Below are 24,611 nucleotides of genomic sequence, written 5' to 3'. Positions count from 1 at the left end.
GTTTTGAAACCAGTGGAAGAATTCTGCATAGATACATCATCTGGCTCTCGATACATTCCCTGCAGTGAGGAGATCTGAACAAGTTCAGAAAAATCTAATACATTCTGATTGGATAATGCATCAATGAGCTTATATTCATATAAAGAGTCATATAATGAATCTTAAAGGCATATTATCTTTTCTGCTTCTGTAAACACAATATCTAACTGTTATATGACATCCAAACATGATGTCACTGTAAATAACTCTGCTTTTGTCTTTAACATATAAACATATGAACTGTATTAAGGTTATTGGCAGGTCTAGCTGTATACACATATAAGCTATATTAGCAACCTAGACAGGTCTTAGCTGCCAGCTACAGGGCTAGACATCAACATGCTTAGAGCTGTGTGCTAGCAATATCATATCACTATGTACTATAGCTTCACCACACTGAGGTCTGCTCAGAACGCTAATCTACATATTACTGCTTTATTCACAAGCACAATATATGATTAAAAGGACACCATTAATATGTTAGCTTCTAAGCATAGAAAGGAGACATTTCTCTATGTGGTAATGCTATAGTTTGGTGGTAATAATCACCTGGTTTTGCATGTAGAGATCCCAGGTTTAAATCCTATGAGAGGCTACCAAGTTATTTTCGTCAGATATATTTCTTTCTTCCACATTTAACCCCTAATAAAAGTCTATATCTTTATCATATTGAGAAAACACATATTTTTCACCCTATAAGATGCACCAGCCCATAAGACGCACCTAGGTTTTAGAGGAGGACAATAATAAAAAAAGAAATTTCATTAGACCTCAGGTCATAACACCAATCAGACCCCCAATGTTAATCAGACCACAGCTAACAGCCCCAATCAGACCCCCAATGTTAATAAGACCCCAACAAGACCTCAGATCAGACCCCAATCAGACCTGAGCTCAGACCCCAATGCCTCTCATCAGCCCCCATATGCCTCTCATCAACCCCCTATATGCCTCTCATTAGCCCCCATATGCCTCTCATCAGCCCCCAGCAGTCTTATATCAGGCCTCAGCAGCCCCCCTTGCCTCTCATATTAGCCCCCAGCAGCCCCCATTGCCTCATATCAGCCCCCAATAGCCCCCATTGCCTCTCATATTAGCCCCCAGCAGCCCCATTGCCTCATATCAGCCCCCAATAGCCCCCATTGCCTCTCATATTAGCCCCCATTGCCTCATATCAGCCCCCAATAGCCCCCATTGCCTCTCATATTAGCCCCCAGCAGCCCCCATTGCCTCATATCAGCCCCCAATAGCCCCATTGCCTCTCATATTAGCCCCCATTGCCTCATATCAGCCCCCAATAGCCCCCATTGCCTCTCATATTAACCCCCAGAAGCAACCATTACCTCATATCACCCCAGTAACCCCTTATGTCTCTCATGCTAGCCCCCAGCATCCCCCATTGCCTCAAATCAGCCCCCAGCGGCCCCTATTGCCTCACACAGTGCCCTCACGCTGTGCGCAACCACAGCACAGCTGACAGCCGAGGACCAGGAAGCGGTGAGTACAGACCCTCTGGTACTACCATAATGGAAGTGTAATCACCCGGAGTGCCATTACTACTTCTTTTGACACCTTAATACCATTTCCTATGTGCTAATACATAATATCTAATGTATTTTATGTCATTGCTTAATAATGTGCATATTTGTTACTGAAACTGTTATGTTCAAGTGTAATAACGTTTCCAAGCACATCCTCTATATATTGCTCGATAATGTTTGCCTCTGAGTACAATGTGAACTAATGGTACTAAAACAAGTGGTATTGTGCTAAGTTAAGCTAGTACATGTAGAACTAATGGTTATAGACCAAGTGGTTATGTTCCAAGCATACTAAAAACCATTAAGGGGTGATCAGCTGCTATTATCTCTGGAGTTGTAGGAAAACATTTTCCTCCTCCTAAAGTACTAAAATTTGGGAGAATACCGGTCAATTCTCCATGTCCTAATGCTTTAGGTCTTCTGGAAAACTATTTGCTACCTGTTTCTAATCATCAAGGTGACAAAGCATAAAGCATAATTAGACCATGTGTCAAAAAGGACCCCGGATAATGCCACCCTTCTATCTGCGGGCGTTTTCTTTGCATAGCGGTGGATCGATGGAGTGAAGTCACCCCTGCACTTTATTTGGTATTCATGGCCCGAATGTTCCAAAGATAGCCTGTAATGATCGCTTAGTGCACACCTATTTGGTTCTCTGGTTATACCTGAGAAGGAGACCGTTCTTACACCCTACACATTCGGGCAGAGAGACCTGTTGGTAGCTGTTACTAAACTTTCTATGCAGCATGTTATTAATATCCTTAGAGCATTTATATATATATCTACCTCTACCCTGTGCACAAGTCGAGGGTGACTTGCCTTTAAGTAAGGGGGAATGTGATGACCCGGAGTGCCATTACTACTTCTTTTGACACCTTGCTACCATTTCCTATGTGCTAATACATAATATCAAATGTATTTTATGTCATTGGTTTCTTTCACCAGAATTAACCCTATTAAACTAGCTGACATTAGCGATGGGCTAATGTCAGCTGAACCTAACTATCCAATTCCTACTTTTATTTATGCCCCCGTCACTCCAGAAATATAACGTTTATAATATGCTAATTAGGCTCTAGAAGCGGGGGGGGGGGGGGGGGGTGCCCCTGCTCCTAGAGGCTCCGTTCTCCCACCTCTGGCCACGTCCTGCTACACTAGATTGACTGGGCCAGGCAGCGTTGGTCTCCTACTAACGGCCCTGTCTGCCGTGTAAATCTCACGCCTGCACTGTCCCGTTCAGTATTTGGTGCAGGCGCAGTGCGCCGAATACTGAAAATTTCCCTGAATACGGAAGATTTCCCCAGCGCACAGGGCCGGCAGTTGGAGGTGTAGGCTGCCTGGTCCTGTCAATCTAGTGTACCAGGGCATGGCCTGAGGTGGGAGAACGGAGCCTCTAGGAGCAGGGGCATCACCCCCCCCCCCCCCAGGACTCCCTCAACCTCCGGACCCCATGGCATCACTGGGAAATTCAGGAGGGGTGCCATGGGAGACACAGACCACACATACACATGCCATGCTCATCCAGACCCCGCTGGCAGTACCTTAGTCCACATAAGGCCAGGTACGAGATTGGGAATTAGAGTAAAGCAATCATTCCTTTAGCCTAGTTAGGGGGCCTGAATTATGCCATTGTTCTCCGAGCCACTACTCCCATTATGTGGATGGTGACAGGTAGACCCAGTGATGCCGTCCTGACAGCAGGTCTCATGTGTAGTCTCAGGTGAGGGGCTCAGCTCCAGGGAAATACATCTACCACATCACAGTTAGCATTGGGGAAAGTGTTCCCAGGGAGACAAGCTCAAACCCAGGGACAGCATTGGGGTGCTTAGGACACTGAACGGGGGATGGTGGGGTTGTTGGCTGGAGTTGGATCCAGGCACTTCGGTTGTGGTGTCCATGCTGGTGGGGCTGGTAAAGACCCAGCAATCATGGTCCACATTGAAACCAATGACAAAGTTGGAGGTAGGTGGAGTGTCCTTGAAACGATTTCTGGGAATTAGGTTGCAAGCTTAGGACAAGGACCTCAATTTTTCTGAAATACTCCCTATATCACGAGCCACACCAGAAAGGCAGCAGGAGATTAGGGATGTTAACAAGTGGCTCCAGAACTGGTGTGGGAAGGAGAGTTATGGGTTCCTTCAGAACATGGGCCAATGTTTCTATCGGCTCCAGGCTCCTATCGTAGGGATGGGCTGCACTTTAACCACCTCCGGACCGCTGTACGCAGATTCGCGTTCCGGAGGTGGCAGCGCTGCGCACAATCACGCATATACGCGTCATCTCGCAAGATGCGAGATTTCGCTCCAAGCCGGCCCGCGCATGCGCATCGCGGGCCGGCAAAATTCAAAGAAGAAGTTCGTCACCAGCCTGCCAGCAACGATCATTGGCTGGCAGGCTGGCGATTTTTAAAAAATCCAATCAAAAGTCATATAACAGATCATATTAGTAAATATGATCTGTTATATGCTTTCTGCTCCTCTGCTGGTCCTTTTCGTCGGTTGGATCCAGCAGAGAAGCAGACTGAACTGTGAGTAACACCAAACACTTCACTGTAGCCCCTGATCACCCCCCTGCACCCCAATTAACCCTTTGATCGCCCCTGTCAATCACTAGTGAAAGGAAAAAAAGTGATCAGTGTAAACTGTCACTTTTTTTTTTCCACTGGTATTGGCTTGTTAGTTTTAGGGATAGTTTAGGCCCCTTGGTTAGGTAGTTAGCGTCAGTTAGCGCCCACCCCACCGCACCGCAGTCACTTTTAGTCGCTGAATAGCGTTTCGCTAATCAGCATTGGTACTTTTATAGTATCTGTAAGTGATCAAAACTGATCACGGTCAGATCTATAATAGTATTAGTGTCACTTTAGTTCGCCCTCAACCCAAAACGCAGTGTTTGCCCGATCAGGCCTGATCGTTCGCCCACACGTGCGTTCACCCACGCCCGCCCCTACGCTGTGACAAAAAATATATATTTTTTGATCACTGCACATTCATTTTACACGCACTGCGGCGATAAAAAAATCAGTTTTGATATTTTTTATCAACCGCAGCGGCCTACGGTACTTCGCTAGCCTCCCCTTTGTAAGACAGGCTTGCTTTTTTTCTTGGGTAGTCTCAGGGAATACCCCTAAATTTAGTAGTCCAAAATGTCAAACAGGGGGTATTCTTCTGAATAGGCCTTCAGGATTCTGACCCAGTCGGATGAGGAGTGGGAACCCTCATCTGATGAATCTAGCGGGTCAGAATATGAACCTGTGGAAAGCAGTGGCTCTCTGACCCAAAGTTCGGACGAGGAGGTGGAGGTCCCTGGCAGCACCAGGCGTACCCGGCCACATGTCGCTAGACCACAGGTTATGCAGGATCCGCTTCAAGAGCAGCAGAGTGGGGCCTGTCGCTGCCGGGATCACGTGGTGAGGCATACACCAGCAGCGCAGCCCTCCCTGGACCTAGTACCAGCACACTGCCGTACAACATGGTGACGTGGCGAGCACCAGAAGGGCAGTTGAAGCTGGTACGGTGGCACGTGCACTAGTTACCCTCGTCGCAGCCACCGCACAGACAGGCCCGTAGAGCCCCTAGAATCCCTGAGGTGCTGGCAAACCCTGATTGGCAGTCACCAACTTCAGCCGCACCTGTAGTTCCCCCCTTTCACCGCCCAGTCTGGAGTTCGGGTTGAGACGGCTCAAATCGGTTCGGCCCTGGGATTTTTTGAGCTGTTCTTGACTGCGGAGCTCTTGGACTTAGTCGTGGCAGAGACCAATCCAGTATGCCACACAATTTATATCCGCCAACCCGGAAGCTTTTATGCCCAGCCTTTCCGGTGGAAACCAGTCCAAGTTTCCGAACTTAAATTTTTTTTGGGCCTTCTCCTCAACATGGGCCTGACAAAAAAGCATGAATTGCGGTCATATTGGTCAACGCACCCCGATTCATCACATGCCCATGTTCTCTGCTGCTATGGTCCAGGGCACGATTTGAGGCCATCCTCCGTTTCCTGCATTTTAGCGACAACACCACCTCCCGTCCCAGAGGCCACCCAGCTTTTGACCGGCTCCACAAAATTCGGCCCCTCATAGACCATTTCAACCAGAAATTTGCAGATTTGTATACCCCCGAGCAAAACATCTGCGTAGACGAGTCCCTAATACATTTTACCCGGGCGCCTTGGCTTCAAACAGTACATCCCAAGCAAGCGTGCACGATATGGGGTCAAATTGTATAAGCTCTGTGAAGGGCCACAGGCTATACCCACAAATTTCGGATCTATGAGGGAAAAGATCAGACCCCTGAGCCCGGTCGGTTGCCCTGACTACCTGGGGAGCAGTGGGAAGAAGTCTGGGACTTGGTGTCACCCTTATTCGGCAAGGGGGTACCATCTTTATGTGGACAATTTTTACACAAGTGTGGCCCTCTTTAGGCATTTGTTTCTAGAACGGATTTGCGCCTGTGGCACCGCGCGAACTAGTCGCGGGGGCTTCCCCCAACGGCTTGTAACCACCCGTCTTGCAAGGGGGGAGAGGGCTGCCTTGTGTAACGAAGAACTGCTCGCGGTGAAATGGAGAGACAAGCGTGACGTTTACATGCTCTCCTCCATTCACGCAGACACGACAATCCAAATTGAGCGAGCAACCCGTGTCATTGAAAAGCCCCTCTGTGTCCACGGTCTATAATGCGCTCATGGGAGGGGTGGACTTCAATGACCAGATGTTGTCTCCGTATTTAGTTTTCCCGCAGAACCAGACGCTGGTATAAGAAGGTGTCAGTATATTTAATTCAATTGGCGCTGTACATAGTTTTGTTCTCTACAGTAAGGCTGGGAGAACACGATCTTTCCTCAAATTCAGGAAGAGATCATCGAGAACCTCCTTTACCCAGGAGGTTCCGTGGCCCCATCCACCAGTGTAGGTTAGCCGTCTACACGAGCGACATTTCCCCAGTGTCGTTCCTGGTACCTCAACCCAACCGTCACCCCGAAAAAGATGTCGTGTCTGTAGCAGGAGTGGAATAAGGCGTGACACCCGCTATTTCTGTCCTGACTGTCCTGACCACCCTGCCCTATGCTTTGGTGAGTGTTTCCGGAAGTACCACACACAGGTACACCTAGCATAGGGATTGCATCTCTCAGGACAGGCACACAGGGCTATTAGGGCCCTTTTACTCTCAGCTGCTGCAAACCTCTCCTTTCACCTGGGATAAAGTGCATAACGTACTTCGCCACATCTTTGGGCGATTTGCGCTTTGCACATTGTCCCATGGGGAAGGAGAGGTTTGTTCTATAAAGGTAAAAAAAACAAAACAAAAAAAAAAATTACCGGTAAGTAAAAAAGTTAAAAAAAAGTTAATATGTTCTGTTCTAAAGTTAATAAAGTTATTGCTTTGCGGCCTGGTTTTTTCTTTTTTGTTTTGTTTTTTTTACCTTCCAGGTGGACCAACCGATCGACCAGCTGCAGCACTGATGTGCATTCGGACAGAAGCATTGCGCTGCTGTCAGATTACACGCAAGTCGGTGTATGCGGCGCTGCAAGACGAGATTTCTCTCTGCAGTAAAAAGATATGTTTGCCGAGGCATATGAGCTGAGGAGGTGGCGGTGTTCATATACTTTGGCAAACACTTTGTATATATAAAAAAAAAAATCCCGGCAATGATTTATTCATCCACATCGATTGATGTGAATGGAGAAATCTGGTTTTGCCAGGGCATACGAGCTGAAGTGGGTATGGATGTTGGGCGGAGCTCCTATGTCCTGGCAGACGCCTTTCCCCTCCTTTTTCTTTTTTGGCAGAGATTTTTTCATCCACATTGATCGATGCGAATGAAGAAATCTGTGCCGTTCATTTTTTTCTTTCAGCCCAGAGGCGAAACGAAAAAAAAAATCTCATTACCCGTATGCTCAATATAAGGAGAATAGCAGAAACTCCTAATGCTGGGCATACATGTAATGATTGCGGAGACCCTCAAATGCCAGGGCAGTACAAACACCCCACAAATGACCCCAATTTGGAAAGAAGACACCCCAAGGTATTTGCTGAGGGGCTTATTGAGTCCATGAAAGATTGAAATTTTGGCACAAGTTAGCGGAAAGGGAGACTTTGTGAGAATCAAAATAAAAAAAATCAATTTCCGCTAACTTGTGCCAAAAATTTTTTTTTTTCAATGAACTCGCCATGCTCCTCATTGAATACCTTGGGGTGTCTTCTTTCCAAAATGGGGTCACATGTGGGGTATTTATACTGCCCTGGCATTCTAGGGGCCCCAAAGCGTGAGAAGAAGTCTGGTATCCAAATGTCTAAAAATGCCCTCCTAAAAGGAATTTGGGCCCCTTTGCCCACCTAGGCTGCAAAAAAGTGTCACACATCTGGTATCTCCATACTCAGGAGAAAGTGTGGAATGTGTTTTGGGGTGTCTTTTTACATATACCCATGCTGGGTGAGATAAATATCTTGGTCAAATGCCAACTTTGTATAAAAAAATGGGAAAAGTTGTCTTTTGCCAAGATATTTCTCTCACCCAGCATGGGTATATGTAAAATGACACCCCAAAACACATTCCCCACCTTCTCCTGAGTACGGAGATACCAGATGTGTGACACTTTTTTGCAGCCTAGGTGGGCAAAGGGGCCCACATTCCAAAGAGCACCTTTCGGATTTCACAGGTCATTTACCTACTTACCACACATTAGGGCCCCTGGAAAATGCCAGGGCAGTATAACTACCCCACAAGTGACCCCATTTTGGAAAGAAGACACCCCAAGGTATTCCGTGAGGGGCATGGCAAGTTCCTAGAATTTTTTATTTTTTGTCACAAGTTAGTGGAAAATGATTGATTTTTTTTTTTTTTTTTTCATACAAAGTCTCATATTCCACTAACTTGTGACAAAAATAAAAACTTCCATGAACTCACTATGCCCATCAGCGAATACCTTGGGGTCTCTTCTTTCCAAAATGGGGTCACTTGTGGGGTAGTTATACTGCCCTGGCATTCTAGGGGCCCAATGTGTGGTAAGGAGTTTGAAATCAAATTCTGTAAAAAATGACCTGTGAAATCCGAAAGGTGCTCTTTGGAATATGGGCCCCTTTGCCCACCTAGGCTGCAAAAAAGTGTCACACATCTGGTATCTTCCGTACTCAGGAGAAGGTGGGGAATGTGTTTTGGGGTGTCATTTTATATATACCCATGCTGGGTGAGAGAAATATCTTGGCAAAAGACAACTTTTCCCATTTTTTTATACAAAGTTGGCATTTGACCAAGATATTTATCTCACCCAGCATGGGTATATGTAAAAAAGACACCCCAAAACACATTCCTCAACTTCTCCTGAATACGGAGATACCACATGTGTGACACTTTTTTGCAGCCTAGGTGGGCAAAGGGGCCCACATTCCAAAGAGCACCTTTCGGATTTCACAGGTCATTTTTTACTGAATTTGATTTCAAACTCCTTACCACACATTTGGGCCCCTAGAATGCCAGGGCAGTATAACTACCCCACAAGTGACCCCATTTTGGAAAGAAGAGACCCCAAGGTATTCGCTGATGGGCATAGTGAGTTCATGGAAGTTTTTATTTTTTGTCACAAGTTAGTGGAATATGAGACTTTGTATGAAAAAAATAAATAAATAAAAAAATCATCATTTTCCGCTAACTTGTGACAAAAAATAAAAAGTTCTATGAACTCACTATGCCCATCAGCGAATACCTTAGGGTGTGTACTTTCCGAAATGGGGTCATTTGTGGGGTGTTTGTACTGTCTGGGCATTGTAGAACCTCAGGAAACATGACAGGTTGCTCAGAAAGTCAGAGCTGCTTCAAAAGCGAAATTCACATTTTTGTACCATAGTTTGTAAACGCTATAACTTTTACCCAAACATTTTTTTTTTATCAAAGACATGTAGAACAATAAATTTAGAGCAAAATTTCTATATGGATCTCGTTTTTTTTGCAAAATTTTACAACTGAAAGTGAAAAATGTCATTTTTTTGCAAAAAAAATCGTTAAATTTCGATTAATAACAAAAAAAGTAAAAATGTCAGCAGCAATGAAATACCACCAAATGAAAGCTCTATTAGTGAGAAGAAAAGGAGGTAAAATTCATTTGGGTGGTAAGTTGCATGACCGAGCAATAAACGGTGAAAGTAGTGTAGGTCAGAAGTGTAAAAAGTGGCCTGGTCTTTCAGAGTGTTTAAGCACTGGGGGCTGAGGTGGTTAATGGGGAAGGTGCAGCAGTTTTGGGGTTGAAGATGGCTAGAAGTTTGGAGTGTTTAAAGGGAATCTGTCACATTGAACATGGTGTCTGAGCTGCAGGCAGCATGTTATAGAGCAGGAGGTGCTGAGTAGATTGATGTATAGTTCTATGGGAAAAGATTCAGTATAACTATGACAGCCTTCCTTTTACGACTGTGCCTACAGGGATATCTGTCAATCACTGATAGGACCGCCTTCTTGACTTCAAAGCCCAGAATGTGCAGGAATTATAATAAATGTAATACAAATTATACAGAATCATTTTCCATAAAGCTATATATCAATCTGCTCAGCTCCTAATGCTCTATCACATGCTACATGTAGCTTACATTGCATATTCTGGTGACAGGTTCACTTTAAACAGGTTCAAGTCCCTGTTTGGGTGTGAAAAATAAATAAATATATAAGAAAATAGGGCCTGGGAAGGAAGATCATTACATTATAAGAGGGGAAGACAGTGACCTGGGGCAAGGTAATGGAACTAGGGGTGGAATGGAGGGAGGGACTAGAGGAGTTCATAAGGAAAGGTGTAGGGTAAAACATATTCCAAAACCTCTTAAATTGTATGTATGCTAATGCCAGAAGCCTGACTAATAAAACTGGTGAACTCTCTGCTCTGAACTAATGAGGGGCAATCACCCCAAAACAGCTGTCTGGTAGGGGAGATACCTGTCACAGATGTACCGAGACATACGGACGTTCCGGCGACAGTGAGTGGCAAGAGATCTGCAAGACTGGCAACATGTGGTTTGATCTGATAGGTTTTCCCTTGTGGATCAATAGGTGTCTGTGTTGGTTTCTGGTAATGGCCACAGCCCTTGTCTCCAGGTGTTGCCTATGTGGTCATTTAACCTTCCTCATAAATAGTTGCTTCTCCCACTATGCTGTGCGGTTTATAGCTTCTGTGCCTGCTGATTGTTTGTGTTGGATCTCAGCTGTGTTCCTGGTGCCTCCATAGCCTCTTTGAAGTTAAGTCTTTCCTTTGTATTTTGTTTGGGTTCTGTGTGTTGCATTTCCCTATTGTTTGTATTAGGCCTGAAGTAGACTCCTGTTCGTCCTTCCTTTTGGAGGAACAGGTAGCCTCGTCCCTGCCATTAGTACCAGGGTCCTAAAGGGCTAGATAGGACTCTAGGTATTCCTGCGTATGAACTCACCTACCTTTGGGGTCTGTTCATACTGGTAGCCAGTCAGAATTTTGGTTAGGGTTTTCACTAGGAGGTGTCCATCTTCCTTCCCTAGTTCTCAGGCCTGATTCCTGTTTCCCTCTTCCCTCCTATTCCCTCCTCAAAGCGTGACAATACCATGATCACTAAGGTGGTTCCCTAAAAAAAAGTTCTTATAAGAACTCTTGAGTAGTGTTGCGCACGAATATTCGAATTGCAAATTTTAATTGCGAATATCGCTACTTAGCGAATTCGCGAAGATTTAGAATATAGTGCTATATATTCATATTCACAAATATCCTAGATTTTTTTTTCATCAGTAACCTCCCTTCTTGCTTGTGGGCCAATGAGAAGGCTGCTATGTCTTTGTCTGAGCTTAGCAACATCCCTAGCAACCAATAGGAAAATTACCTACCCCTTACTATATAAGAACCTCCCCAGCAGCCATTTTCTGTAGTTTTATGGAGTTCTGAGAGAGACAGCAGTGTCAATGCTGTGCTCTGTGCTTTACCATTTAATTACATTAGATAGTTAGTTAGTTAGTTTATATATATAATACAGATTATATAGGGCCAGATGAAGCACTAAGGTGCGAAACGGCCGTCGCCTATTCAGCTGGAACACACTCATATATGTTGTCCGCTCTCTACCGAGAATAAAAGAAAATTGTCTTAGCGCAAAGTGGTGAGTGACGTCCTTTTGTCTCTACTCGTACACTATATAATACAGTTCAACTGGATTAACACAGCCTTTTATCAATAGGGATGTACCATATAGATATATATCAACTTAAAGGAGAGACGGTACTCTATATTATCCATTAAAATAATTTATAGTTTTTATTAAATGACATAAAGGACATGTACTTAAAACATACAAACATAAAATGCAGAGACCATACAGAATGCCATAAAACCTGTCCTCATGAACATCACTCAATAGATGCTATTTCTGAGTATCTAGCTGTATGAGAGCTGTGTGCAAACGCCCAGGTCAGCATATAATTATATCAGCTGGCTCCGGATCTACTCACAGCGATCTGAGCTGAGATAAGTTAGCATAAAAATATATATACAGGGTATAGATGATATTGAGGTGCTACGGCCGACAAGAATAACTTATAAAGTGCATCTGCAGGTGCTCCCATATCTATATCAGCAGGTCAGTCAAAGCTTCCTAGTTCTTACCCTGTATAAGGTGGTGTGTCAGTCTGGAGAGGTTCTGTATGGCGTGCTCCTCGACGCACGTTTCGCTTTATTGCTTCATCAGGAGGGGCTGATTTTCTAATGAATAGTGAGGTCTTTAAGTACGGTTGTTGACCAATGGCTGAGCCCATATGTGTCATGTGATTCCACTGCCGTTGATTTCAAATGTGGCGCGTCATGCGATGGCTGGATGAGAATTAGAATAGGACTTCCGCCCTCCCGCCTGCGTGATCCAAGCGAGGGCAGAATGCGTCTGACGTCACTGGGATCTTTGCCTGACGGGACGGCGAAAGTCCCTCCCACCCGCAATCCATGACGCGCTCTGAAATCTCGGTATGTTTACTCGTATATACAGGAGGATAAAAGATATAGTATGAGTGGATATAGATGTTCAATTTTCCCATTGCTTAATTCATATCATATATTATGGGGGAGTGGCCATATTTCTTAGATGTTATATATAGGAAACTCTGACTGATCCGCTACCACACATATGTAGCCCTGCGTACTATCGCTATATTAGCATGACCATCTCATCTTGCCTCCATCATATGTCACTTCATTCCACATATATACAATATCAATCTAAAAATCCATATAGATGAAAGTGCATGACATCTTCATAATTCTATCATATTATATATAGTGCACGTGATAAAATCCCTAATTATAAATTACTCCAAAATATACATGTGATAACTGACATATATTAATCAAAATAATATAATTTAATATTTTATATTCTTTATATATATATCTACATTTAAGTGCATATATTTACTACATTTATACTTATTTTTCAAAACCATTTTTACAATAAATGTATATAGTTAAAGTGACATGTGCATATTTAAACTAAATCTACCATACAACTAAATCTGCACTTTAACACGCTATATATGTATGGTAGATTTAGTTTAAATATGCACATGTCACTTTAACTATATACATTTATTGTAAAAATGGTTTTGAAAAATAAGTATAAATGTAGTAAATATATGCACTTAAATGTAGATATATATATAAAGAATATAAAATATTAAATTATATTATTTTGATTAATATATGTCAGTTATCACATGTATATTTTGGAGTAATTTATAATTAGGGATTTTATCACGTGCACTATATATAATATGATAGAATTATGAAGAAGTCATGCACTTTCATCTATATGGATTTTTAGATTGATATTGTATATATGTGGAATGAAGTGACATATGATGGAGGCAAGATGAGATGGTCATGCTAATATAGCGATAGTACGCAGGGCTACATATGTGTGGTAGCGGATCAGTCAGAGTTTCCTATATATAACATCTAAGAAATATGGCCACTCCCCCATAATATATGATATGAATTAAGCAATGGGAAAATTGAACATCTATATCCACTCATACTATATCTTTTATCCTCCTGTATATACGAGTAAACATACCGAGATTTCAGAGCGCGTCATGGATTGCGGGTGGGAGGACTTTCGCCGTCCCGTCAGGCAAAGATCCCAGTGACGTCAGACGCATTCTGCCCTCGCTTGGATCACGCAGGCGGGAGGGCGGAAGTCCTATTCTAATTCTCATCCAGCCATCGCATGACGCGCCACATTTGAAATCAACGGCAGTGGAATCACATGACACATATGGGCTCAGCCATTGGTCAACAACCGTACTTAAAGACCTCACTATTCATTAGAAAATCAGCCCCTCCTGATGAAGCAATAAAGCGAAACGTGCGTCGAGGAGCACGCCATACAGAACCTCTCCAGACTGACACACCACCTTATACAGGGTAAGAACTAGGAAGCTTTGACTGACCTGCTGATATAGATATGGGAGCACCTGCAGATGCACTTTATAAGTTATTCTTGTCGGCCGTAGCACCTCAATATCATCTATACCCTGTATATATATTTTTATGCTAACTTATCTCAGCTCAGATCGCTGTGAGTAGATCCGGAGCCAGCTGATATAATTATATGCTGACCTGGGCGTTTGCACACAGCTCTCATACAGCTAGATACTCAGAAATAGCATCTATTGAGTGATGTTCATGAGGACAGGTTTTATGGCATTCTGTATGGTCTCTGCATTTTATGTTTGTATGTTTTAAGTACATGTCCTTTATGTCATTTAATAAAAACTATAAATTATTTTAATGGATAATATAGAGTACCGTCTCTCCTTTAAGTTGATATATAACTATATAATACAGATAGTTAGTGCGAGATAGTCAGTGTAGGTTATACCCTGATAAAGTGTAGCTGATAGGCTCCAGTGCAGGGTGTTAGGTAGTGTGCAATACTTAGTGCACCAATCAGTAATATGTAGTCAGACCTGCTAAAATGTGAAGTTGCACATATTGCGCCAAAATATGCGCATTATTAATTGCCGCTTTGCACAATCGCAAATATATTGGCGCACTCTATCTGCATATAAAGCTATTGTGATGTTCTGCCATGCCAACCATTTTCTCCAGTCTCAGGAAACTTCTAGCAGCTTGAAAAATGTAGCAACAGTGACCCATGCCTGTATTGCGCACGCAATACGTGCATGTTACATTGCCGATTTTCACAATCATGAAAATAATCGCAAATTCGCCCATATGACGAATATTTGCCAAAATATTCGCAAAATATCACGAATTCGAATATTGTCCCTGCTGCTCATCACTACTCTTAAGCTAAAATACCAGAGACAACTGGAAAACTCCCTGCTGAAGACAACTTTGCCGAGGATCATTGCTTTTGAAGATCTCTGTGAAGATTGGGAGAAGCTTTGGCCAAATGGAAGAGCAGCGCTGAGAAGTCTGCATAGCTCCATCTACCTGGAAGAGCCCAGCAGAAGAATCTGTGCTTCTCAATGCGTCTGGAAGAGCTCAGCAGAGGAGTTGGCACAGCTCCACCCATCTGGAAGAAGCACCTTGTATCTCTTGCAATCAACCAGGATGGCTCCAAGGAGACCAACTTCAGAACCACGGAAGGCCAAAGAGATGACCCGTCTAGAGTCTTCAGTCTCCACCACATGGGAGCCCAGCCCTGCCTCCCCATCTCTGAACCCATGGATGAGGAAGACCGTCATCCTGAATCTGAAGGAAGTTTACCAGAGAGAGCCAGACATGAGCCAGGAGGTGTTCGGCTAGTAGATGGTCCTGGACCAGGGCTTCTCCAGAGCTGAAATGGTAAGCATCCAGTCATTCATTGTTGGGATGTTTTACATTAAATTTGATTCCGTGGCTGTTTGTAAGCACTACTGAGAGATGGTTAAAACTACAAAGCCGGATTCCCCTGTCAGCCGCTTTGTGGGCAACTGACCAGTCCAGAGAGAGAAAGAAGAGTGACTGTTTCCATGTGGAATTCACACATCCCAGGAAAAGATATTCTTGCCTTCCTGAAACAGTTTTACACCATGGTGAGGGATCCCACCCGTTTCTTGGATGTTAACATCTTCTGGACCGTCAAGTACCTGCCGAAGTCATATTCCTTAGGCAGCTCTTCAGGACTCATCTTTTATGCCAACATGCCACCGATCTTCAGGAAAAGTCACAGTATGAAGGACTGCAAAAAGGCTGCCTGCAGGATTTGTCGTGTGGGAGGGAATAAATCCAAGGAGTGTCCCAGGAAGACTGCCTGCAACCTCTGTGGACATCTACAAGAGATTTCCCAAGAGTGCCAAGAAATATACTTTGGTCATAACCAAGGGATCGACCAGTGCAAAGCCTGCACCGACTCAATCCCCAATTCTTGTTGACATCTGGGGCTAAAGAGGACCTCAGCCCTTCCCCCAGCCTGTACCAACAGCCCCCCTCACCACATACTGAACCCCCCCTACCATCATTCCCAGTGAGGCTACATCCTTCACATTCCCTAGCTCTGCCTCAGTGGTCTGGTCTCCGGGCTCGCACCCAACTCACCCCTACCATTCCCACACAGCAATGCTAACACCCCCTTCAACCACTGCTGCAGTACTCTCCCTAGAGGAGTTTCCCCCTCTTGTCACTTCAGGCACTTTGCAGAGGAGGAGGAAAGTGATGGAAGACTGCCGGCAACCTCTGCGGACATCTACAAGGACTTTCCCAAGTGGGCCATAACATATTCAACATCATCGAACACTCATTGAACAGAGTTCGTCGAACACCTGGACTACCGAGTGCGTTCCCTGCTTGATCAACTGGAAGATGAGAGCCTGCTGGAGCTCTTGGAACAAGCAGTCCCCAAAGATGGGGATCTGCCTGACAGGAGTGGTAACTAAGGTGTATGGCTCGCTTGTGAGATTTGCATTCTCCAGGAATGTGCTTTGCCTTCTTTCATGTCCTACAACCATCTGGCCAGGTAGTGGTCTCACAGCCCTTGTCTGGGGATTGCAGCACAAGTGGCACAGGAGTTGCTGTCCTGATCAGAGGGAGCACTTTCACGCTTGATTCCATCCATAAGCTCATCTGCGGCAGGCTACTGGTCACAGATGGCTCAATGGCGAGCCAGTTAGGCTTCTCAGCATGTACACCACTTGGAGCGAACATGTGGAGCTTTTCCAGCTCCTGTGGACCAGCTTGTCACCACTAGGGCAGTGGTTCTGGGTGGAGACTTTAACTGCCCCATCAGTGGCGTAGGGATCTCCATAGCAACCATAGCAGTGGCTATGGGGCCCTACCCACTGGGGGCCCGTCCGGACCGCCTTCTGTTTTTTTTTTATTAACACACACACACGGTGACACTACAGGCAGCCAGGCCCGACCGCCCGCCCACTACACTAGCCGAAGGAGTCAGGTCAGGACTGGAGCAGGCGGGGCGCGCGGCCGCACGAGCAGCAGATGAAGTAGGCGGTGGGGGCCGGAACGGGGGCGTACCTGAGGGACGGCACGGAGGCGGAGCCAGGCACCAGCGCAGGAAATTGGAATGGAAGAATGATTCCTAGTAACTACAGGGAGGAGGCGGACTCAGGCGGTGGAGGGGGCCGGGCGGGGGGTGTACCTGGAGACTGGAGTGAAGGGACTAGGGAGGAAGTGGTCACGCCGGCCGCAATGGCGCCAGTCAGATTCGCGCTCTCTGACTGCCCGAATTTCCGAAACCAGTCTGAGGTGAGCAGCTCAGAGTGAGAGAGAGGAACCTCACTCACTCCTCACTGGTCTCCACTCTCCAGTCTGTGCCACTGCCTGCTGCTGCTGTGACTCTAAAAGTAAGTGATTCACTTAAAGTGAATTTAAGAAAGTGAGAAAGAAGTTTCTGAGATACATGATCTAAATTCTTAAGTTAAAAAGAGCTGCCTGCAGAGTGGGGCCCCCAGAAGCAAGGGGTGCCCTCCTTATCCTTGCAGGTATCGGCGGGGGTCCCGGGTCTCGGTCCCCTGCCGATCAGAAGCTGATGATCTATCCAGAGGATAGATCATCAGTTAAATGAAAGTGCAGAACCCCTTTAAAAAGAGATGCCAGCAGTGATAAGGAGGGTGCCCCTTCCTTCTTTTGGGGGGCGCACTCTTATATGACAGACTAAGGGTACTTTTACACTTGCGGCAGGACGGATCCGGCAGGCTGTTCACCCTGTCGGATCCGTCCTGCCGCTATTTCGCTGGACCGCTGCTCCGTCCCTATTGACTATAATGGGGATGGGGGCGGAGCTCCGGTGCAGCACGGCACTGCGCGGTGAGAGGCCACCGGACGAAAAAGTCGGACTTGCAGTACTTTTCAGCCGCCAGCCTTTCACCGCACACTGCCACGGTGCACCGGAGCTCCGTCCCCATTCCCATTATAGTCAATGGGGATGGAGTGGCGGCAAGGCGAAATAGCGGCAGGGCGGATCCAACAGGCTGAACAGCCTGTCGGATCCATCCTGCCGCAAGTGTGAAACTACTTGCAAGTGTGAAACTGCTCATGGCGGTGGGAGATCTAGGATGGGTGTTTGGGTGGGAGCTCTGGAAGGGGTGGTGGAAGGCCCGATAGATATGGGGGGGCCCATACATTTTTTTTTGCTATGGGGCCCATGCATTTCTAGCTACGCCCCTGTGCCCCATCGAAGAAGATGGGAGTCTCTCAGCAAGTACCAACCTGGATGCTTCTTGAAAACTGTTCATCGAGATGGTGTGGGCTCCATTGGGGCTGACACCGTTAACTAGATTTGGTGCCACCACGATGGCTCATAGTGGTCTCACATAGACTTTGTGTTCACATCTTGGGTAGTAAAACACCTCAAGTATTCCATGGTCCCCTGCTTCTTCTCTGCATGACTATTAGGCTGCAGGCAGTCCTGGGCAATATGAGCAAATGGAGAAGAAAAAGCAAAAAGAAGGTCGGCACTCACCACTGCTGAAATGAAATCCTTTATTCTTCATATGAAAACGATAGGCAGGAGCATATCTGCAAGGTGCACGGACATGAAAGCAGAGACGGCTGTTTCGCGCAGATTTGCGCTTCCTCTGGCAAAACCGCGCGAAACGGCCGTCGTCGCTTTCATGTCTGTGCACCTTGCAGATATGCTCCTGCCTATCGTTTTCATATGAAGAATAAAGGATTTCATTTCAGCAGTGGTGAGTGCCGCCCTTCTTTTTGCTTTTTCTTCTCCATTTGCTCATATTATGGGACTTATGATTATAGGGCAGATCACCACGTTCACTGGCTGTATGTATTGACAGAGTAGCCTATACACAGCAGTGCCGCCCCACTCTTTTCTATTTTCACGTCATTATAGTCCTGGGCAATAGATTCACTCCCGACCCTGGCTCCTGTATTCTTAATTGTGGAGGAACTGAGGAATGCCTACATTGGGTGGAGGAACGATAAATGCCTTTTTAATGAAAGTACAGAATGGTGGGACTATGTCAAATTTCTTAGTTTCTTTCAGGTGAAAAGTAGTCAACAAGCATGTGTAAGTGGGACTTCAACGATCTGCAGACAGCTGCTTTCCTTACAGGAGCTCCACCAGTGAAGTTGGGGTGTCAGCTTTAAGCTAGAGGAGACCAAGAAAGGCTTGAAAAGACACTTTGAGGAGGAGTTCAAGCGCATCATCTTCTGTTCCACAGCAAAGCATCTGGAAAAGGGTGAGAAATGTAACTCTTTTTCAGGGCGCTTCACGCCACACACCCATCCCGAAACTGCGAGACAAGACTGGAAATATCAGGACGGGGAAGGAGGGAGTGATGGGAATCATCAGCGACTATTATAGCAACCTCTACTACCCTAAGACCACAGATTTGGACACTGCTATGTTCCTGTCAGGTATCAATAACACCCTTGATCCTGAAGGTTCGGGGGTGACGGAAGCTCCCTTAACGGCCGCTGCTACATCCTCCAGGCCTAGCAAAACCCTGGGCAGTGACGGTCTCACAGCAGAACTCTATGTACCGCTGTTGGACTTCATTGACACGGACCTACGGACAGTGTATGAGGAGATGGTGGTGGAGGGCAGAACATCTTTGTTGTTAAGGGAGGGAATTAAAAAAATTGGCATCCCATTTCTCTGCTAAATGTTGACTACAAGATCCTCACCAAGGTACTGGCCAACCGGATGAAAGCTGTCATTAGATGGATCATCCACCCATATCAGTCCTGCTGCATTCCTGTCCACAGGATCATAGACAGCCTAATTTTAATTAGGGCAATATATCAATAGCCATCGCATGCCCATGGCCCTGGTTTGCCTCAACCAGGAAAAGGCATTTGATCGTGTTTCACAAGTATTTATGGGCAGGGTTCTGCAAAGGTTTTGGCTGGGGAAAATGTTCTGCTCTTATGTTTATCTTATGTACCTTGATATTTTCAACACAGTGCTGGCAAACAGCTGGAACACTGACCTCTTCCCAGTCCTTTCTGGAGTCAGACAAGGTTCCCTCTTTTACCTTTTCTTTTTGTTTGTGATTTAGAGCTCTTCACAGAGTCTCTCAAAATCCAGAGTTCAGAGGGATCAGTACACCAGGACCAGACCGACGAATGATCAAGTGCTCGCTGAACATTAATGACGTGACCATCTTCTGTGCAGACTGGAGAATGATGACGGCACTTATCGAATCTGTGACGGATTTTGCTAGGCTTCAGGAGCTAAGGTCAACTGACTTCTTCCAGCCCCTTTCCCTTCTCTATTCAGCCAGACTTCATCAAGATCCTAGAAGTCTTGTTTAGGAAGGAAGGAGCAGCCCTGAAGTCCTGGCAAGATCGTTTGGCAAAGGTCAACCAAAAGATATCTGCTGTGGGAAACATTTGTGTGTTGACTGCTTCTGCAGGACTCTGACATCCAAGGAAGACTGCTTGGTGGGCCAGTCCATGTCCTGGGGCAGCTCCTACCCCTACAACTGGGACACCCCCTGGTACCACAAGGACCTTGTCAAGTTTGTAAGGAAACAGCAGCTGGAGGGACTTAAGTCTGACTTGTGGAAACCAAAGACTATCCACAAGCTCATCCGAACAAAGGACTAAATGGTGTCTATTCCAGACTGATGGGACTGTTTGGAACAATGTGGTTTCTAGCAGCTTAACTAACAGGCACAAAATCCTGGCATTGATCAATGGGGGGCCTGCCCCTAAGAAATTTAATGCATGCCCGTGGACTATGCAACACCAGGTACTGCCCCATGCCCGTGGACTATGCAACACCAGGCATGCACATGGCCCTGGACTTCTGCCAGTTTACTTGGGGTGCAATACTCCCTGCTTTCATTAAACCTGAGGCACGCTGGCCTCTCCTCCTCCTGACTTGAAAACATCATTGAGAGTGGGCACACCAGACTTTAAACTTTGAAGCAGAGGTTCTGGTCCAAATTTGTGCCCCATCACAGTACCCCTCACTCTGGCACACATATAGAGTCCAGTGGAACTGCTTTCACCTTATTGGAATCTATTGCTCATATTACTTAGTTGCTGAGCTCCATCTAGTGTCATTAGTTACTACACCTGCCTCCCTCTTTCATCCTTAAAGGGGTTATCCACTTTTAAAAAAATATTTATTACCTATCCTCAGAATAGGTCATCAATATCAGATCTGTAGGGGTCTGACACCGAAACCACTGCCAATCAGCTGTTTGAAGATAAAGCAGATTACCTGCTCGCCATCGACATTGCAGAGGTGTGCAAGTGTAATTAAATCTCAGCGACTCCATTCACTTCTATCATCAGTATTCAATCAATATTTTAATGTTCTATATAGATGGGGTATATAATCTAAGGCCCTTCGATTATTATTGATTATTACTGATTATTTTCATTGATTTGTTCACCTGTAATTTAATGTAATTCTTTGGCTCCGGAAAAGGAAGTCCTGATGCGTCCCAGTGTGAAACGCACATTTCAATCTCAGTGGACACCGCCTCAGTGGACCACAGGTTTATACCCCCCTAGTGACCAGGCCCTTTTTTACAAATCGGCACTCCACAACTTTAACGGTTTATTGCTCGGTCATGCAACTTACCACCCAAATGAATTTTACCTCCTTTTCTTCTCACTAATAGAGCTTTCATTTGCTGGTATTTCATCTGGTATCGCCGTACTCAGGAAGTTGTGCAATGTGTTTTGGGGTGTCATTTTACATATACCCATGCTGGGTGAGATAAATATCTCGGTCAAATGCCAACTTTGTAAAAAAAAATGGGAAAAGTTGTCTTTTGCCGACATATTTATCTCACCCAGCATGGGTATATGTAAAATGACATGCCAAAACACATTGCCCAACTTCTCCTGAGTACGGCGATACCAGATGTGTGACACTTTTTTGCAGCCTAGGTGGGCAAAGGGGCCCACATTCCAAAGAGCACCTTTAGGATTTCACATGTCATTTTTTACACATTTTGATTTCAAACTACTTCTCACACATTAGGGCCCCTAAATTGCCAAGGCAGTATAACTACCCCACAAGTGACCCCATTTTGGAAAGAAGACCCCTAAGGTATTTCGTGATGGGCATAGTGAGTTCATGGAAGTTTTTATTTTTTGTCACAAGTTAGTGGAATATGAGACTTTGTAAGAAAAAAAAAATCATCATTTTCCGCTAACTTGTGACAAAAAATAAAAAATTCTAGGAACTCGCCATGCCCCTCACGGAATACCTTGGGGTGTCTTCTTTCCAAAATGGGGTCACTTGTGGGGTAGTTATACTGCCCTGGAAATTTAGGGGCCCTAATGTGTGGGAAGTAGGTTGAAATCAAAATGTGTAAAAAATGACCTGTGAAATCCGAAAGGTGCTCTTTGGAATGTGGGCCCCTTTGCCCACCTAGGCTGCAAAAAAGTGTCACACATCTGGTATCGCCGTACTCAGGAGAAGTTGGGGAATGTGTTTTGGGGTGTCATTTTACATATACCCATGCTGGGTGAGAGAAATATCTCGGCAAAAGACAACTTTTCCCATTTTTTTATACAAAGTTGGCATTTGACCAAGATATTTATCTCACCCAGCATGGGTATATGTAAATGACACCCCAAAACACATTGCCCAACTTCTCCTGAGTACGGCGATACCAGATGTGTGACACTTTTTTTGCAGCCTAGATGCGCAAAGGGGCCCAAATTCCTTTTAGGAGGCCATTTTTAGACATTTGGATCCCAGACTTCTTCTCACGCTTTAGGGCCCCTAAAATGCCAGGGCAGTATAAATACCCCACATGTGACCCCATTTTGGAAAGAAGACGCCCCAAGGTATTCAATGAGGAGCATGGCGAGTTCATAGAATTTTTTTTTTTTTTGGCACAAGTTAGCGGAAATTGATTTTTTTTGTTTTATCTCACAAAGTCTCCGTTTCCGGTAACTTGGGACAAAAATTTCAATCTTTTATGGACTCAATATGCCCCTCACGGAATACCTTGGGGTGTCTTCTTTCCGAAATGGGGTCACATGTGGGGTATTTATACTGCCCTGGCATTTTAGGGGCCCTAAAGCGTGAGAAGAAGTCTGGAATATAAATGTCTAAAAACTTTTACGCATTTGGATTCCGTGAGGGGTATGGTGAGTTCATGTGAGATTTTATTTTTTTACACAAGTTAGTGGAATATGAGACTTTGTAAGAAAAAAAATAATAAAAAATTTCTGCTAACTTGGGCCAAAAGGAGTGGAGCCTTACAGGGGGGTGATCAATGACAGGGGGGTGATCAGGGAGTGTATATGGGGTGATCACCCCCCTGAAAGGCTCCATTCAGACGTCCATATGTTTTTTACAGATCCACGGATACATGGATCAGATCCGCAAAACACATACGGACGTCTGAATGGAGCCTTACAGGGGGGTGATCAATGACAGGGGGGTGATCAGGGAGTCTATATGGGGTGATCAGCCCCCTGTCATTGATCACCCCCCTGTAAGGCTCCATTCAGACGTCTGCATGTGTTTTGCGGATCCGATCCATGTATCCGTGGATACGTAAAAAACATTTGGCCGTCTGAATGGAGCCTTACAGGGGGGTGATCAATGACAGGGGGGTGATCAATGACAGGGGGTGATCAGGGAGTCTATATGGGGTGATCACCCCCCTGTCATTGATCACCCACCTGTAAGGCTCCACTCAGACATCCGTATGTGTTTTGCGGATCCGATCCGTGGATCCGCAAAACACATACGGACCTCTGAATGGAGCCAGCCTTACAAGGGGGTGATCAATGACAGGGGGGTGATCAGGGAGTCTATATGGGGTGATCACCCCCCTGTAAGGCTCCATTCAGACGCCCGTATGTGTTTTTTGGATCCGATCCATGTATCCGTGGATACGTAAAAAACATATGGCCGTCTGAATGGAGCCTTACAGGGGGGTGATCAATGACAGGGGGGTGATCAGGGAGTCTATATGGGGTGATCAGTGATCAGGGAGTCTATCAATGACAGGGGGGTGATCAGGGAGTCTATATGGGGTGATCACCCCCCTGTAAGGCTCCATTCAGACGTCCGTATGTGTTTTGCGGATCCGATCCGTGGATCCGTAAAAAACATACGGACGTCTGAATGGAGCCTTACAGGGGGGTGATCAATGACAGGGGGGTGATCAGGGAGTCTATATGGGGTGATCAGGGGTTAATAAGGGGTTAATAAGTGACAGGGGGGGTGTAGTGTTTGGTGCTACTTATTACTGAGCTGCCTGTGTCCTCTGGTGGTCGATCCAAGCAAAAGGGACCACCAGAGGACCAGGTAGCAGGTATATTAGACACTGTTATCAAAACAGCGTCTAATATACCTGTTAGGGGTTAAAAAAATTCGCATCTACAGCCTGCCAGCGAACGATCGCCGCTGGCAGGCTGTAGATCCATTCGCTCACCTTCCGATCCTGTGAACGCGCGCGCCTGTGTGCGCGCGTTCACAGGAAATCTCGGCTCACGCGAGATGACGCCTATTGGCGTTAGTGTGACCTGGGAGCGCCGCAGCAATGACGCCTTTCGGCGTTAGTGTGACGGGAGGTGGTTAAAAAGGCAAGCACCAGACCACTCCCCCATACACTGCAATGTGTTCCAGGCTGGAGCGCATCGCAACTTGG

Source organism: Bufo bufo, chromosome 11, assembly GCF_905171765.1.
Source record: "Bufo bufo chromosome 11, aBufBuf1.1, whole genome shotgun sequence".
NCBI classification, from domain to species: Eukaryota; Metazoa; Chordata; class Amphibia; order Anura; family Bufonidae; genus Bufo; species Bufo bufo.
This window is presented reverse-complemented; position numbering follows the sequence as displayed.